The 16,246-nt window shown below is 49.6% G+C and overlaps 18 non-coding genes across 18 annotated transcripts; 6 read left to right on the top strand and 12 right to left on the bottom strand.

Annotated features, from left to right (window-relative positions):
• Positions 1-1,118: 1,118 nt before the first annotated feature.
• Positions 1,119-1,190, bottom strand: Trnap-cgg. The gene has a single exon. It is a non-coding gene; the product is annotated as a tRNA-Pro (tRNA).
• Positions 1,191-1,425: 235 nt separating this feature from the next.
• Trnav-uac lies at positions 1,426-1,498 on the top strand. Its single transcript has one exon. It is a non-coding gene; the product is annotated as a tRNA-Val (tRNA).
• Positions 1,499-2,099: 601 nt separating this feature from the next.
• Trnap-ugg lies at positions 2,100-2,171 on the bottom strand. Its single transcript has one exon. It is a non-coding gene; the product is annotated as a tRNA-Pro (tRNA).
• A 1,647-nt stretch (positions 2,172-3,818) lies between these two features.
• On the bottom strand, positions 3,819-3,890 carry Trnap-cgg. Its single transcript has one exon. It is a non-coding gene; the product is annotated as a tRNA-Pro (tRNA).
• A 235-nt stretch (positions 3,891-4,125) lies between these two features.
• On the top strand, positions 4,126-4,198 carry Trnav-uac. Its single transcript has one exon. It is a non-coding gene; the product is annotated as a tRNA-Val (tRNA).
• Positions 4,199-4,799: 601 nt separating this feature from the next.
• Trnap-ugg lies at positions 4,800-4,871 on the bottom strand. Its single transcript has one exon. It is a non-coding gene; the product is annotated as a tRNA-Pro (tRNA).
• A 1,647-nt stretch (positions 4,872-6,518) lies between these two features.
• Trnap-cgg lies at positions 6,519-6,590 on the bottom strand. The gene has a single exon. It is a non-coding gene; the product is annotated as a tRNA-Pro (tRNA).
• A 235-nt stretch (positions 6,591-6,825) lies between these two features.
• Positions 6,826-6,898, top strand: Trnav-uac. Its single transcript has one exon. It is a non-coding gene; the product is annotated as a tRNA-Val (tRNA).
• A 601-nt stretch (positions 6,899-7,499) lies between these two features.
• Trnap-ugg lies at positions 7,500-7,571 on the bottom strand. The gene has a single exon. It is a non-coding gene; the product is annotated as a tRNA-Pro (tRNA).
• Positions 7,572-9,217: 1,646 nt separating this feature from the next.
• On the bottom strand, positions 9,218-9,289 carry Trnap-cgg. Its single transcript has one exon. It is a non-coding gene; the product is annotated as a tRNA-Pro (tRNA).
• Positions 9,290-9,524: 235 nt separating this feature from the next.
• Positions 9,525-9,597, top strand: Trnav-uac. Its single transcript has one exon. It is a non-coding gene; the product is annotated as a tRNA-Val (tRNA).
• Positions 9,598-10,198: 601 nt separating this feature from the next.
• Positions 10,199-10,270, bottom strand: Trnap-ugg. Its single transcript has one exon. It is a non-coding gene; the product is annotated as a tRNA-Pro (tRNA).
• A 1,643-nt stretch (positions 10,271-11,913) lies between these two features.
• Trnap-cgg lies at positions 11,914-11,985 on the bottom strand. The gene has a single exon. It is a non-coding gene; the product is annotated as a tRNA-Pro (tRNA).
• Positions 11,986-12,220: 235 nt separating this feature from the next.
• On the top strand, positions 12,221-12,293 carry Trnav-uac. Its single transcript has one exon. It is a non-coding gene; the product is annotated as a tRNA-Val (tRNA).
• Positions 12,294-12,894: 601 nt separating this feature from the next.
• On the bottom strand, positions 12,895-12,966 carry Trnap-ugg. Its single transcript has one exon. It is a non-coding gene; the product is annotated as a tRNA-Pro (tRNA).
• A 1,645-nt stretch (positions 12,967-14,611) lies between these two features.
• Positions 14,612-14,683, bottom strand: Trnap-cgg. The gene has a single exon. It is a non-coding gene; the product is annotated as a tRNA-Pro (tRNA).
• A 235-nt stretch (positions 14,684-14,918) lies between these two features.
• Trnav-uac lies at positions 14,919-14,991 on the top strand. Its single transcript has one exon. It is a non-coding gene; the product is annotated as a tRNA-Val (tRNA).
• A 601-nt stretch (positions 14,992-15,592) lies between these two features.
• Trnap-ugg lies at positions 15,593-15,664 on the bottom strand. Its single transcript has one exon. It is a non-coding gene; the product is annotated as a tRNA-Pro (tRNA).
• Between the last annotated feature and the right edge of the window lie 582 nt (positions 15,665-16,246).

Raw genomic sequence — 16,246 nt, forward strand, 5'->3', positions numbered from 1 at the left:
TTTCAAAGTAGGTCAGACACAAAAAAAAAAAAAAAAATCGGAGCTGCGTGTAGCTCATGTCATTCTGCTTTCAATCGTGAATCTCCGGCTGGGAGTAGTGGCGTACTTCTGTAATCCAAGCTTCTGGGAGGCCGTTGTGTGGGAGAGATCTGGAAACAACTACAGATTCGACCGTTCTACGTGCTCAGGAACGGCCGCGAGGCCTTCATCGAGATCTGCAGGTCGACAGATAATAGTGTGGAAATTTCGGCAAGCGGTGGCTAAGGGTTAAGAGAAGCCAAACGCACTAAACACAAGAAAGTCGGGAAACCGAAGCACACAACTCTTAACGAAAAGATTACGGAATGCAGTGCGAAAGCAAAACTTCGAGAAGACCAACTCTGAAGCCATCGGCGAGCTAGGAATTATTCCGCACAAGAAGCGATCATGTAGGAAGAGCGAGCCGAGGCTGTCGCTCGACCACACAATAAATTTTTGCTTAATCCCAATTTGCAGTACCGGTTCGACACTAGAATACTGCGCCTTGGTTCTTCCAAAAGCGATAGTAATAAGCACGTCGACTGCAGTGTCATTTGGGGTAGTGAGTCGGACATGGAGAGGATATGGGGCGGGTGGAATATGCAACGACAGGGGCATTGCAGGGCGGCCGCCGGCTCGTTGCGCTGTGGCGCACCGGTGCCGGCGGCGGCCTGGCTGGGCTGCTGGTGCCTCCATGTAGAGCTGCCGCCGAGCCCAGGCAAAGTGCCGCTAACGAAGCGATTGCCTTTGGTGACATCTTTTGCAATAACGACTGCGCGAATCGACGGTATCTCGTAAGGAAGGAAAGAGCAGCAGCTGCCGCCGAGCCCAGGCGCCGTGCCGAACACGCAGAAGGTCCCCGGCTCGATTGCGGGCGGAAACCCGTTTTCGTCGCACTCAGCAAGACACTTGCTACGATCTCTACTGTGACCATTTAAATCAACTTCAAACGTTCCATCAGCAGGGTGCACATGGCTCAAATGAAACATGAAACGGTTTCAGAACTGGTTGTCGGATTTTAGCGCTGACTTGGAGGCCTGGAAATGCGCGAAACAGCCGCCGCCATGCGATTTGTTACCACACCGTTGTACAAAACTCAAGGGCTCGTCCGGGATTTGAACCCGGGACCTCCTGCACCCGAAGCAGGAATCATACCCCTAGACCAACGAGCCTATTCGTTCCGAAAACGCACTGCATGTGAATGACGCCACCTTTGATGGTCTCACCATGTAGGGCTGCAGCTCAGCCAGCGTTCTCCCTGTCTGTCGCGGTTGGATTGTTTCCATCGACGTCTTTTACTACAGGAACTTCACGAATCGGAGGGAGCTCGTAGCCGATGCCCTTGCTAACACAGAAGAGAAACTGTTGCTATTACGAGTCTCCGGGTGGTACATGAAAAGAACCGTCGTTTCCGTGGTGTAGCGGTTATCACGTCTGCTTTACACGCAGAAGGTCCCCGGTTCGATCCCGGGCGGGAACACAACAATTTTAATCTATATTTCGGATTTCATTTCCGAGATGACCTCACGTCCGCGTATGCAGAGACAAGCAATGTTGTATGCTAGACGGATAGGGCGTCATTTTACTGTCAAATACTGTTGCTCTCTTATTGCACCGGTATTTGGTAACTGAGAACGCCCCTAGCTTCATTATGGCTGGCAAAATTTATAATCCGGTTCTTCAGGGCTACTTCAAGTGCGCTTGCTACTGGCTTTCCTGAGCTCACCCTACTCGCCTTGTCACAGCTCTGTCAAAGTGTGATGCTAACTAATAATGAGAAACTCTTAGCCACGCTCAATCTTACATGCCACCCCTTGGTTGTTGCCGTCGCTAGTAAGATGAGGGTAGACTGTCGCACAATTAAGCTGAATCTCCACTCACGGTGCACATATCCCGCAAAGACAACCTTGTTTTCCGTTGCATGCAAAATTACCGTCTGCCTTTCTACCGAATTACACCTACGTACTTTACTGGTGCCGCATTCTTGTTATATCCACGTGCTATAACGGGCGTCAACTCTTCATTGAGGAGCTGCAACCGGGGCTGAGTTCCACCTACTCTTCAGCACGGTCAAAATGGCAGGGCTCGTCCGGGATTTGAACCCGGGACCTCCTGCACCCAAAGCAGGAATCATACCCCTAGACCAACGAGCCACCTGGCTGGAGCAGTCAAGTTAATCCCAAGTAGTGGGCCTCACAGGGAACACAAACTTTCACGCGAATTCGCAAGATAAACGCTTTCTGCAGGCAGCACTCACCACTGATGAGAAGAATATTAAAGGCAACGAATAAAAAGCGAAATAACTTCATCGAGCACTGCTTATGAACAGCCGGCAGTGCCTCAGTTTCGGTATGTGGTTTCTCAGGGTTAAGAGAAGGCGAATGCACTAAACAAAAGAACATCGGGAAACCAAGCACCAACTCATAACGAAAAGATTGCACAATATACTGCAAGCAAAATTTCCAGAAGACGGATACTGAAGACGCCGCAGACAAAAGAATTATTCTATGCAGTAACGATTATCTAGGAAGCGTGAATTGCATGTGCTGCTCCACCACACAACTTCTTTTGATACTGTTTTACTTATTCTAAATTTTCATTACCTGATCGTCTCCAAAATACTGTGCGGTTATCACCTGGTTTCCAACAGCGATAGTAGTAAGTAAATCGACTACAAAGTCTTTCAAAGTAGGTCAGACACAAAAAAAAAAAAAAAAAATCGGAGCTGCGTGTAGCTCATGTCATTCTGCTTTCAATCGTGAATCTCCGGCTGGGAGTAGTGGCGTACTTCTGTAATCCAAGCTTCTGGGAGGCCGTTGTGTGGGAGAGATCTGGAAACAACTACAGATTCGACCGTTCCACGAGCTCAGGAACGGCCGCGAGGCTGTAATCGAGCTCTGCAGATCGACAGATGATAGTGTGGAAATTTCGGCAAGCGGTGGCTAAGGGTTAAGAGAAGCCAAACGCACTAAACACAAGAAAGTCGGGAAACCGAAGCACACAACTCTTAACGAAAAGATTACGGAATGCAGTGCGAAAGCAAAACTTCGAGAAGACCAACTCTGAAGCCATCGGCGAGCTAGGAATTATTCCGCACAAGAAGCGATCATGTAGGAAGAGCGAGCCGAGGCTGTCGCTCGACCACACAATAAATTTTTGCTTAATCCCAATTTGCAGTACCGGTTCGACACTAGAATACTGCGCCTTGGTTCTTCCAAAAGCGATAGTAATAAGCACGTCGACTGCAGTGTCATTTGGGGTAGTGAGTCGGACATGGAGAGGATATGGGGCGGGTGGAATATGCAACGACAGGGGCATTGCAGGGCGGCCGCCGGCTCGTTGCGCTGTGGCGCACCGGTGCCGGCGGCGGCCTGGCTGGGCTGCTGGTGCCTCCATGTAGAGCTGCCGCCGAGCCCAGGCAAAGTGCCGCTAACGAAGCGATTGCCTTTGGTGACATCTTTTGCAATAACGACTGCGCGAATCGACGGTATCTCGTAAGGAAGGAAAGAGCAGCAGCTGCCGCCGAGCCCAGGCGCCGTGCCGAACACGCAGAAGGTCCCCGGCTCGATTGCGGGCGGAAACCCGTTTTCGTCGCACTCAGCAAGACACTTGCTACGATCTCTACTGTGACCATTTAAATCAACTTCAAACGTTCCATCAGCAGGGTGCACATGGCTCAAATGAAACATGAAACGGTTTCAGAACTGGTTGTCGGATTTTAGCGCTGACTTGGAGGCCTGGAAATGCGCGAAACAGCCGCCGCCATGCGATTTGTTACCACACCGTTGTACAAAACTCAAGGGCTCGTCCGGGATTTGAACCCGGGACCTCCTGCACCCGAAGCAGGAATCATACCCCTAGACCAACGAGCCTATTCGTTCCGAAAACGCACTGCATGTGAATGACGCCACCTTTGATGGTCTCACCATGTAGGGCTGCAGCTCAGCCAGCGTTCTCCCTGTCTGTCGCGGTTGGATTGTTTCCATCGACGTCTTTTACTACAGGAACTTCACGAATCGGAGGGAGCTCGTAGCCGATGCCCTTGCTAACACAGAAGAGAAACTGTTGCTATTACGAGTCTCCGGGTGGTACATGAAAAGAACCGTCGTTTCCGTGGTGTAGCGGTTATCACGTCTGCTTTACACGCAGAAGGTCCCCGGTTCGATCCCGGGCGGGAACACAACAATTTTAATCTATATTTCGGATTTCATTTCCGAGATGACCTCACGTCCGCGTATGCAGAGACAAGCAATGTTGTATGCTAGACGGATAGGGCGTCATTTTACTGTCAAATACTGTTGCTCTCTTATTGCACCGGTATTTGGTAACTGAGAACGCCCCTAGCTTCATTATGGCTGGCAAAATTTATAATCCGGTTCTTCAGGGCTACTTCAAGTGCGCTTGCTACTGGCTTTCCTGAGCTCACCCTACTCGCCTTGTCACAGCTCTGTCAAAGTGTGATGCTAACTAATAATGAGAAACTCTTAGCCACGCTCAATCTTACATGCCACCCCTTGGTTGTTGCCGTCGCTAGTAAGATGAGGGTAGACTGTCGCACAATTAAGCTGAATCTCCACTCACGGTGCACATATCCCGCAAAGACAACCTTGTTTTCCGTTGCATGCAAAATTACCGTCTGCCTTTCTACCGAATTACACCTACGTACTTTACTGGTGCCGCATTCTTGTTATATCCACGTGCTATAACGGGCGTCAACTCTTCATTGAGGAGCTGCAACCGGGGCTGAGTTCCACCTACTCTTCAGCACGGTCAAAATGGCAGGGCTCGTCCGGGATTTGAACCCGGGACCTCCTGCACCCAAAGCAGGAATCATACCCCTAGACCAACGAGCCACCTGGCTGGAGCAGTCAAGTTAATCCCAAGTAGTGGGCCTCACAGGGAACACAAACTTTCACGCGAATTCGCAAGATAAACGCTTTCTGCAGGCAGCACTCACCACTGATGAGAAGAATATTAAAGGCAACGAATAAAAAGCGAAATAACTTCATCGAGCACTGCTTATGAACAGCCGGCAGTGCCTCAGTTTCGGTATGTGGTTTCTCAGGGTTAAGAGAAGGCGAATGCACTAAACAAAAGAACATCGGGAAACCAAGCACCAACTCATAACGAAAAGATTGCACAATATACTGCAAGCAAAATTTCCAGAAGACGGATACTGAAGACGCCGCAGACAAAAGAATTATTCTATGCAGTAACGATTATCTAGGAAGCGTGAATTGCATGTGCTGCTCCACCACACAACTTCTTTTGATACTGTTTTACTTATTCTAAATTTTCATTACCTGATCGTCTCCAAAATACTGTGCGGTTATCACCTGGTTTCCAACAGCGATAGTAGTAAGTAAATCGACTACAAAGTCTTTCAAAGTAGGTCAGACACAAAAAAAAAAAAAAAAAATCGGAGCTGCGTGTAGCTCATGTCATTCTGCTTTCAATCGTGAATCTCCGGCTGGGAGTAGTGGCGTACTTCTGTAATCCAAGCTTCTGGGAGGCCGTTGTGTGGGAGAGATCTGGAAACAACTACAGATTCGACCGTTCCACGAGCTCAGGAACGGCCGCGAGGCTGTAATCGAGCTCTGCAGATCGACAGATGATAGTGTGGAAATTTCGGCAAGCGGTGGCTAAGGGTTAAGAGAAGCCAAACGCACTAAACACAAGAAAGTCGGGAAACCGAAGCACACAACTCTTAACGAAAAGATTACGGAATGCAGTGCGAAAGCAAAACTTCGAGAAGACCAACTCTGAAGCCATCGGCGAGCTAGGAATTATTCCGCACAAGAAGCGATCATGTAGGAAGAGCGAGCCGAGGCTGTCGCTCGACCACACAATAAATTTTTGCTTAATCCCAATTTGCAGTACCGGTTCGACACTAGAATACTGCGCCTTGGTTCTTCCAAAAGCGATAGTAATAAGCACGTCGACTGCAGTGTCATTTGGGGTAGTGAGTCGGACATGGAGAGGATATGGGGCGGGTGGAATATGCAACGACAGGGGCATTGCAGGGCGGCCGCCGGCTCGTTGCGCTGTGGCGCACCGGTGCCGGCGGCGGCCTGGCTGGGCTGCTGGTGCCTCCATGTAGAGCTGCCGCCGAGCCCAGGCAAAGTGCCGCTAACGAAGCGATTGCCTTTGGTGACATCTTTTGCAATAACGACTGCGCGAATCGACGGTATCTCGTAAGGAAGGAAAGAGCAGCAGCTGCCGCCGAGCCCAGGCGCCGTGCCGAACACGCAGAAGGTCCCCGGCTCGATTGCGGGCGGAAACCCGTTTTCGTCGCACTCAGCAAGACACTTGCTACGATCTCTACTGTGACCATTTAAATCAACTTCAAACGTTCCATCAGCAGGGTGCACATGGCTCAAATGAAACATGAAACGGTTTCAGAACTGGTTGTCGGATTTTAGCGCTGACTTGGAGGCCTGGAAATGCGCGAAACAGCCGCCGCCATGCGATTTGTTACCACACCGTTGTACAAAACGCAAGGGCTCGTCCGGGATTTGAACCCGGGACCTCCTGCACCCGAAGCAGGAATCATACCCCTAGACCAACGAGCCTATTCGTTCCGAAAACGCACTGCATGTGAATGACGCCACCTTTGATGGTCTCACCATGTAGGGCTGCAGCTCAGCCAGCGTTCTCCCTGTCTGTCGCGGTTGGATTGTTTCCATCGACGTCTTTTACTACAGGAACTTCACGAATCGGAGGGAGCTCGTAGCCGATGCCCATGCTAACACAGAAGAGAAACTGTTGCTATTACGAGTCTCCGGGTGGTACATGAAAAGAACCGTCGTTTCCGTGGTGTAGCGGTTATCACGTCTGCTTTACACGCAGAAGGTCCCCGGTTCGATCCCGGGCGGGAACACAACAATTTTAATCTATATTTCGGATTTCATTTCCGAGATGACCTCACGTCCGCGTATGCAGAGACAAGCAATGTTGTATGCTAGACGGATAGGGCGTCATTTTACTGTCAAATACTGTTGCTCTCTTATTGCACCGGTATTTGGTAACTGAGAACGCCCCTAGCTTCATTATGGCTGGCAAAATTTATAATCCGGTTCTTCAGGGCTACTTCAAGTGCGCTTGCTACTGGCTTTCCTGAGCTCACCCTACTCGCCTTGTCACAGCTCTGTCAAAGTGTGATGCTAACTAATAATGAGAAACTCTTAGCCACGCTCAATCTTACATGCCACCCCTTGGTTGTTGCCGTCGCTAGTAAGATGAGGGTAGACTGTCGCACAATTAAGCTGAATCTCCACTCACGGTGCACATATCCCGCAAAGACAACCTTGTTTTCCGTTGCATGCAAAATTACCGTCTGCCTTTCTACCGAATTACACCTACGTACTTTACTGGTGCCGCATTCTTGTTATATCCACGTGCTATAACGGGCGTCAACTCTTCATTGAGGAGCTGCAACCGGGGCTGAGTTCCACCTACTCTTCGGCACGGTCAAAATGGCAGGGCTCGTCCGGGATTTGAACCCGGGACCTCCTGCACCCAAAGCAGGAATCATACCCCTAGACCAACGAGCCACCTGGCTGGAGCAGTCAAGTTAATCCCAAGTAGTGGGCCTCACAGGGAACACAAACTTTCACGCGAATTCGCAAGATAAACGCTTTCTGCAGGCAGCACTCACCACTGATGAGAAGAATATTAAAGGCAACGAATAAAAAGCGAAATAACTTCATCGAGCACTGCTTATGAACAGCCGGCAGTGCCTCAGTTTCGGTATGTGGTTTCTCAGGGTTAAGAGAAGGCGAATGCACTAAACAAAAGAACATCGGGAAACCAAGCACCAACTCATAACGAAAAGATTGCACAATATACTGCAAGCAAAATTTCCAGAAGACGGATACTGAAGACGCCGCAGACAAAAGAATTATTCTATGCAGTAACGATTATCTAGGAAGCGTGAATTGCATGTGCTGCTCCACCACACAACTTCTTTTGATACTGTTTTACTTATTCTAAATTTTCATTACCTGATCGTCTCTAAAATACTGTGCGGTTATCACCTGGTTTCCAACAGCGATAGTAGTAAGTAAATCGACTACAAAGTCTTTCAAAGTAGGTCAGACACAAAAAAAAAAAAAAAAATCGGAGCTGCGTGTAGCTCATGTCATTCTGCTTTCAATCGTGAATCTCCGGCTGGGAGTAGTGGCGTACTTCTGTAATCCAAGCTTCTGGGAGGCCGTTGTGTGGGAGAGATCTGGAAACAACTACAGATTCGACCGTTCCACGAGCTCAGGAACGGCCGCGAGGCTGTAATCGAGCTCTGCAGATCGACAGATGATAGTGTGGAAATTTCGGCAAGCGGTGGCTAAGGGTTAAGAGAAGCCAAACGCACTAAACACAAGAAAGTCGGGAAACCGAAGCACACAACTCATAACGAAAAGATTGCGGAATGCAGTGCGAAAGCAAAACTTCGAGAAGACCAACTCTGAAGCCATCGGCGAGCTAGGAATTATTCCGCACAAGAAGCGATCATGTAGGAAGGGCGAGCCGAGGCTGTCGCTCGACCACACAACAAATTTTTGCTTAATCCCAATTTGCAGTACCGGTTCGACACTAGAATACTGCGCCTTGGTTCTTCCAAAAGCGATAGTAATAAGCACGTCGACTGCAGTGTCATTTGGGGTAGTGAGTCAGACATGGAGAGGATATGGGGCGGGTGGAATATGCAACGACAGGGGCATTGCAGGGCGGCCGCCGGCTCGTTGCGCTGTGGCGCACCGGTGCCGGCGGCGGCCTGGCTGGGCTGCTGGTGCCTCCATGTAGAGCTGCCGCCGAGCCCAGGCAAAGTGCCGCTAACGAAGCGATTGCCTTTGGTGACATCTTTTGCAATAACGACTGCGCGAATCGACGGTATCTCGTAAGGAAGGAAAGAGCAGCAGCTGCCGCCGAGCCCAGGCGCCGTGCCGAACACGCAGAAGGTCCCCGGCTCGATTGCGGGCGGAAACCCGTTTTCGTCGCACTCAGCAAGACACTTGCTACGATCTCTACTGTGACCATTTAAATCAACTTCAAACGTTCCATCAGCAGGGTGCACATGGCTCAAATGAAACATGAAACGGTTTCAGAACTGGTTGTCGGATTTTAGCGCTGACTTGGAGGCCTGGAAATGCGCGAAACAGCCGCCGCCATGCGATTTGTTACCACACCGTTGTACAAAACGCAAGGGCTCGTCCGGGATTTGAACCCGGGACCTCCTGCACCCGAAGCAGGAATCATACCCCTAGACCAACGAGCCTATTCGTTCCGAAAACGCACTGCATGTGAATGACGCCACCTTTGATGGTCTCACCATGTAGGGCTGCAGCTCAGCCAGCGTTCTCCCTGTCTGTCGCGGTTGTATTGTTTCCATCGACGTCTTTTACTACAGGAACTTCACGAATCGGAGGGAGCTCGTAGCCGATGCCCTTGCTAACACAGAAGAGAAACTGTTGCTATTACGAGTCTCCGGGTGGTACATGAAAACAACCGTCGTTTCCGTGGTGTAGCGGTTATCACGTCTGCTTTACACGCAGAAGGTCCCCGGTTCGATCCCGGGCGGGAACACAACAATTTTAATCTATATTTCGGATTTCATTTCCGAGATGACCTCACGTCCGCGTATGCAGAGACAAGCAATGTTGTATGCTAGACGGATAGGGCGTCATTTTACTGTCAAATACTGTTGCTCTCTTATTGCACCGGTATTTGGTAACTGAGAACGCCCCTAGCTTCATTATGGCTGGCAAAATTTATAATCCGGTTCTTCCGGGCTACTTCAAGTGCGCTTGCTACTGGCTTTCCTGAGCTCACCCTACTCGCCTTGTCACAGCTCTGTCAAAGTGTGATGCTAACTAATAATGAGAAACTCTTAGCCACGCTCAATCTTACATGCCACCCCTTGGTTGTTGCCGTCGCTAGTAAGATGAGGGTAGACTGTCGCACAATTAAGCTGAATCTCCACTCACGGTGCACATATCCCGCAAAGACAACCTTGTTTTCCGTTGCATGCAAAATTACCGTCTGCCTTTCTACCGAATTACACCTACGTACTTTACTGGTGCCGCATTCTTGTTATATCCACGTGCTATAACGGGCGTCAACTCTTCATTGAGGAGCTGCAACCGGGGCTGAGTTCCACCTACTCTTCAGCACGGTCAAAATGGCAGGGCTCGTCCGGGATTTGAACCCGGGACCTCCTGCACCCAAAGCAGGAATCATACCCCTAGACCAACGAGCCACCTGGCTGGAGCAGTCAAGTTAATCCCAAGTAGTGGGCCTCACAGGGAACACAAACTTTCACGCGAATTCGCAAGATAAACGCTTTCTGCAGGCAGCACTCACCACTGATGAGAAGAATATTAAAGGCAACGAATAAAAAGCGAAATAACTTCATCGAGCACTGCTTATGAACAGCCGGCAGTGCCTCAGTTTCGGTATGTGGTTTCTCAGGGTTAAGAGAAGGCGAATGCACTAAACAAAAGAACATCGGGAAACCAAGCACCAACTCATAACGAAAAGATTGCACAATATACTGCAAGCAAAATTTCCAGAAGACGGATACTGAAGACGCCGCAGACAAAAGAATTATTCTATGCAGTAACGATTATCTAGGAAGCGTGAATTGCATGTGCTGCTCCACCACACAACTTCTTTTGATACTGTTCTACTTATTCTAAATTTTCATTACCTGATCGTCTCTAAAATACTGTGCGGTTATCACCTGGTTTCCAACAGCGATAGTAGTAAGTAAATCGACTACAAAGTCTTTCAAAGTAGGTCAGACACAAAAAAAAAAAAAATCGGAGCTGCGTGTAGCTCATGTCATTCTGCTTTCAATCGTGAATCTCCGGCTGGGAGTAGTGGCGTACTTCTGTAATCCAAGCTTCTGGGAGGCCGTTGTGTGGGAGAGATCTGGAAACAACTACAGATTCGACCGTTCCACGAGCTCAGGAACGGCCGCGAGGCCGTCATCGAGCTCTGCAGATCGACAGATGATAGTGTGGAAAATTCGGCAAGCGGTGGCTAAGGGTTAAGAGAAGCCAAACGCACTAAACACAAGAAAGTGGGGAAACCGAAGCACACAACTCATAACGAAAAGATTGCGGAATGCAGTGCGAAAGCAAAACTTCGAGAAGACCAACTCTGAAGCCATCGGCGAGCTAGGAATTATTCCGCACAAGAAGCGATCATGTAGGAAGAGCGAGCCGAGGCTGTCGCTCGACCACACAACAAATTTTTGCTTAATCCCAATTTGCAGTACCGGTTCGACACTAGAATACTGCGCCTTGGTTCTTCCAAAAGCGATAGTAATAAGCACGTCGACTGCAGTGTCATTTGGGGTAGTGAGTCAGACATGGAGAGGATATGGGGCGGGTGGAATATGCAACGACAGGGGCATTGCAGGGCGGCCGCCGGCTCGTTGCGCTGTGGCGCACCGGTGCCGGCGGCGGCCTGGCTGGGCTGCTGGTGCCTCCATGTAGAGCTGCCGCCGAGCCCAGGCAAAGTGCCGCTAACGAAGCGATTGCCTTTGGTGACATCTTTTGCAATAACGACTGCGCGAATCGACGGTATCTCGTAAGGAAGGAAAGAGCAGCAGCTGCCGCCGAGCCCAGGCGCCGTGCCGAACACGCAGAAGGTCCCCGGCTCGATTGCGGGCGGAAACCCGTTTTCGTCGCACTCAGCAAGACACTTGCTACGATCTCTACTGTGACCATTTAAATCAACTTCAAACGTTCCATCAGCAGGGTGCACATGGCTCAAATGAAACATGAAACGGTTTCAGAACTGGTTGTCGGATTTTAGCGCTGACTTGGAGGCCTGGAAATGCGCGAAACAGCCGCCGCCATGCGATTTGTTACCACACCGTTGTACAAAACGCAAGGGCTCGTCCGGGATTTGAACCCGGGACCTCCTGCACCCGAAGCAGGAATCATACCCCTAGACCAACGAGCCTATTCGTTCCGAAAACGCACTGCATGTGAATGACGCCACCTTTGATGGTCTCACCATGTAGGGCTGCAGCTCAGCCAGCGTTCTCCCTGTCTGTCGCGGTTGGATTGTTTCCATCGACGTCTTTTACTACAGGAACTTCACGAATCGGAGGGAGCTCGTAGCCGATGCCCTTGCTAACACAGAAGAGAAACTGTTGCTATTACGAGTCTCCGGGTGGTACATGAAAAGAACCGTCGTTTCCGTGGTGTAGCGGTTATCACGTCTGCTTTACACGCAGAAGGTCCCCGGTTCGATCCCGGGCGGGAACACAACAATTTTAATCTATATTTCGGATTTCATTTCCGAGATGACCTCACGTCCGCGTATGCAGAGACAAGCAATGTTGTATGCTAGACGGATAGGGCGTCATTTTACTGTCAAATACTGTTGCTCTCTTATTGCACCGGTATTTGGTAACTGAGAACGCCCCTAGCTTCATTATGGCTGGCAAAATTTATAATCCGGTTCTTCAGGGCTACTTCAAGTGCGCTTGCTACTGGCTTTCCTGAGCTCACCCTACTCGCCTTGTCACAGCTCTGTCAAAGTGTGATGCTAACTAATAATGAGAAACTCTTAGCCACGCTCAATCTTACATGCCACCCCTTGGTTGTTGCCGTCGCTAGTAAGATGAGGGTAGACTGTCGCACAATTAAGCTGAATCTCCACTCACGGTGCACATATCCCGCAAAGACAACCTTGTTTTCCGTTGCATGCAAAATTACCGTCTGCCTTTCTACCGAATTACACCTACGTACTTTACTGGTGCCGCATTCTTGTTATATCCACGTGCTATAACGGGCGTCAACTCTTCATTGAGGAGCTGCAACCGGGGCTGAGTTCCACCTACTCTTCAGCACGGTCAAAATGGCAGGGCTCGTCCGGGATTTGAACCCGGGACCTCCTGCACCCAAAGCAGGAATCATACCCCTAGACCAACGAGCCTCCTGGCTGGAGCAGTCAAGTTAATCCCAAGTAGTGGGCCTCACAGGGAACACAAACTTTCACGCGAATTCGCAAGATAAACGCTTTCTGCAGGCAGCACTCACCACTGATGAGAAGAATATTAAAGGCAACGAATAAAAAGGGAAATAACTTCATCGAGCACTGCTTATGAACAGCCGGCAGTGCCTCAGTTTCGGTATGTGGTTTCTCAGGGTTAAGAGAAGGCGAATGCACTAAACAAAAGAACATCGGGAAACCAAGCACCAACTCATAACGAAAAGATTGCACAATATACTGCAAGCAAAATTTCCAGAAGACGGATACTGAAGACGCCGCAGACAAAAGAATTATTCTATGCAGTAACGATTATCTAGGAAGCGTGAATTGCATGTGCTGCTCCACCACACAACTTCTTTTGATACTGTTTTACTTATTCTAAATTTTCATTACCTGATCGTCTCTAAAATACTGTGCGGTTATCACCTGGTTTCCAACAGCGATAGTAGTAAGTAAATCGACTACAAAGTCTTTCAAAGTAGGTCAGACACAAAAAAAAAAAAAAAATCGGAGCTGCGTGTAGCTCATGTCATTCTGCTTTCAATCGTTAATCTCCGGCTGGGAGTAGTGGCGTACTTCTGTAATCCAAGCTTCTGGGAGGCCGTTGTGTGGGAGAGATCTGGAAACAACTACAGATTCGACCGTTCCACGAGCTCAGGAACGGCCGCGAGGCCGTCATCGAGCTCTGCAGATCGACAGATGATAGTGTGGAAATTTCGGCAAGCGGTGGCTAAGGGTTAAGAGAAGCCAAACGCACTAAACACAAGAAAGTCGGGAAACCGAAGCACACAACTCATAACGAAAAGATTGCGGAATGCAGTGCGAAAGCAAAACTTCGAGAAGACCAACTCTGAAGCCATCGGCGAGCTAGGAATTATTCCGCACAAGAAGCGATCATGTAGGAAGAGCGAGCCGAGGCTGTCGCTCGACCACACAATAAATTTTTGCTTAATCCCAATTTGCAGTACCGGTTCGACACTAGAATACTGCGCCTTGGTTCTTCCAAAAGCGATAGTAATAAGCACGTCGACTGCAGTGTCATTTGGGGTAGTGAGTCAGACATGGAGAGGATATGGGGCGGGTGGAATATGCAACGACAGGGGCATTGCAGGGCGGCCGCCGGCTCGTTGCGCTGTGGCGCACCGGTGCCGGCGGCGGCCTGGCTGGGCTGCTGGTGCCTCCATGTAGAGCTGCCGCCGAGCCCAGGCAAAGTGCCGCTAACGAAGCGATTGCCTTTGGTGACATCTTTTGCAATAACGACTGCGCGAATCGACGGTATCTCGTAAGGAAGGAAAGAGCAGCAGCTGCCGCCGAGCCCAGGCGCCGTGCCGAACACGCAGAAGGTCCCCGACTCGATTGCGGGCGGAAACCCGTTTTCGTCGCACTCAGCAAGACACTTGCTACGATCTCTACTGTGACCATTTAAATCAACTTCAAACGTTCCATCAGCAGGGTGCACATGGCTCAAATGAAACATGAAACGGTTTCAGAACTGGTTGTCGGATTTTAGCGCTGACTTGGAGGCCTGGAAATGCGCGAAACAGCCGCCGCCATGCGATTTGTTACCACACCGTTGTACAAAACGCAAGGGCTCGTCCGGGATTTGAACCCGGGACCTCCTGCACCCGAAGCAGGAATCATACCCCTAGACCAACGAGCCTATTCGTTCCGAAAACGCACTGCATGTGAATGACGCCACCTTTGATGGTCTCACCATGTAGGGCTGCAGCTCAGCCAGCGTTCTCCCTGTCTGTCGCGGTTGGATTGTTTCCATCGACGTCTTTTACTACAGGAACTTCACGAATCGGAGGGAGCTCGTAGCCGATGCCCTTGCTAACACAGAAGAGAAACTGTTGCTATTACGAGTCTCCGGGTGGTACATGAAAAGAACCGTCGTTTCCGTGGTGTAGCGGTTATCACGTCTGCTTTACACGCAGAAGGTCCCCGGTTCGATCCCGGGCGGGAACACAACAATTTTAATCTATATTTCGGATTTCATTTCCGAGATGACCTCACGTCCGCGTATGCAGAGACAAGCAATGTTGTATGCTAGACGGATAGGGCGTCATTTTACTGTCAAATACTGTTGCTCTCTTATTGCACCGGTATTTGGTAACTGAGAACGCCCCTAGCTTCATTATGGCTGGCAAAATTTATAATCCGGTTCTTCAGGGCTACTTCAAGTGCGCTTGCTACTGGCTTTCCTGAGCTCACCCTACTCGCCTTGTCACAGCTCTGTCAAAGTGTGATGCTAACTAATAATGAGAAACTCTTAGCCACGCTCAATCTTACATGCCACCCCTTGGTTGTTGCCGTCGCTAGTAAGATGAGGGTAGACTGTCGCACAATTAAGCTGAATCTCCACTCACGGTGCACATATCCCGCAAAGACAACCTTGTTTTCCGTTGCATGCAAAATTACCGTCTGCCTTTCTACCGAATTACACCTACGTACTTTACTGGTGCCGCATTCTTGTTATATCCACGTGCTATAACGGGCGTCAACTCTTCATTGAGGAGCTGCAACCGGGGCTGAGTTCCACCTACTCTTCAGCACGGTCAAAATGGCAGGGCTCGTCCGGGATTTGAACCCGGGACCTCCTGCACCCAAAGCAGGAATCATACCCCTAGACCAACGAGCCTCCTGGCTGGAGCAGTCAAGTTAATCCCAAGTAGTGGGCCTCACAGGGAACACAAACTTTCACGCGAATTCGCAAGATAAACGCTTTCTGCAGGCAGCACTCACCACTGATGAGAAGAATATTAAAGGCAACGAATAAAAAGGGAAATAACTTCATCGAGCACTGCTTATGAACAGCCGGCAGTGCCTCAGTTTCGGTATGTGGTTTCTCAGGGTTAAGAGAAGGCGAATGCACTAAACAAAAGAACATCGGGAAACCAAGCACCAACTCATAACGAAAAGATTGCACAATATACTGCAAGCAAAATTTCCAGAAGACGGATACTGAAGACGCCGCAGACAAAAGAATTATTCTATGCAGTAACGATTATCTAGGAAGCGTGAATTGCATGTGCTGCTCCACCACACAACTTCTTTTGATACTGTTTTACTTATTCTAAATTTTCATTACCTGATCGTCTCTAAAATACTGTGCGGTTATCACCTGGTTTCCAACAGCGATAGTAGTAAGTAAATCGACTACAAAGTCTTTCAAAGTAGGTCAGACACAAAAAAAAAAAAAAAATCGGAGCTGCGTGTAGCT

The sequence above is a fragment of the Schistocerca americana genome, chromosome 2 (genome assembly GCF_021461395.2).
Source record: "Schistocerca americana isolate TAMUIC-IGC-003095 chromosome 2, iqSchAmer2.1, whole genome shotgun sequence".
Lineage (NCBI taxonomy): Eukaryota > Metazoa > Arthropoda > Insecta > Orthoptera > Acrididae > Schistocerca > Schistocerca americana.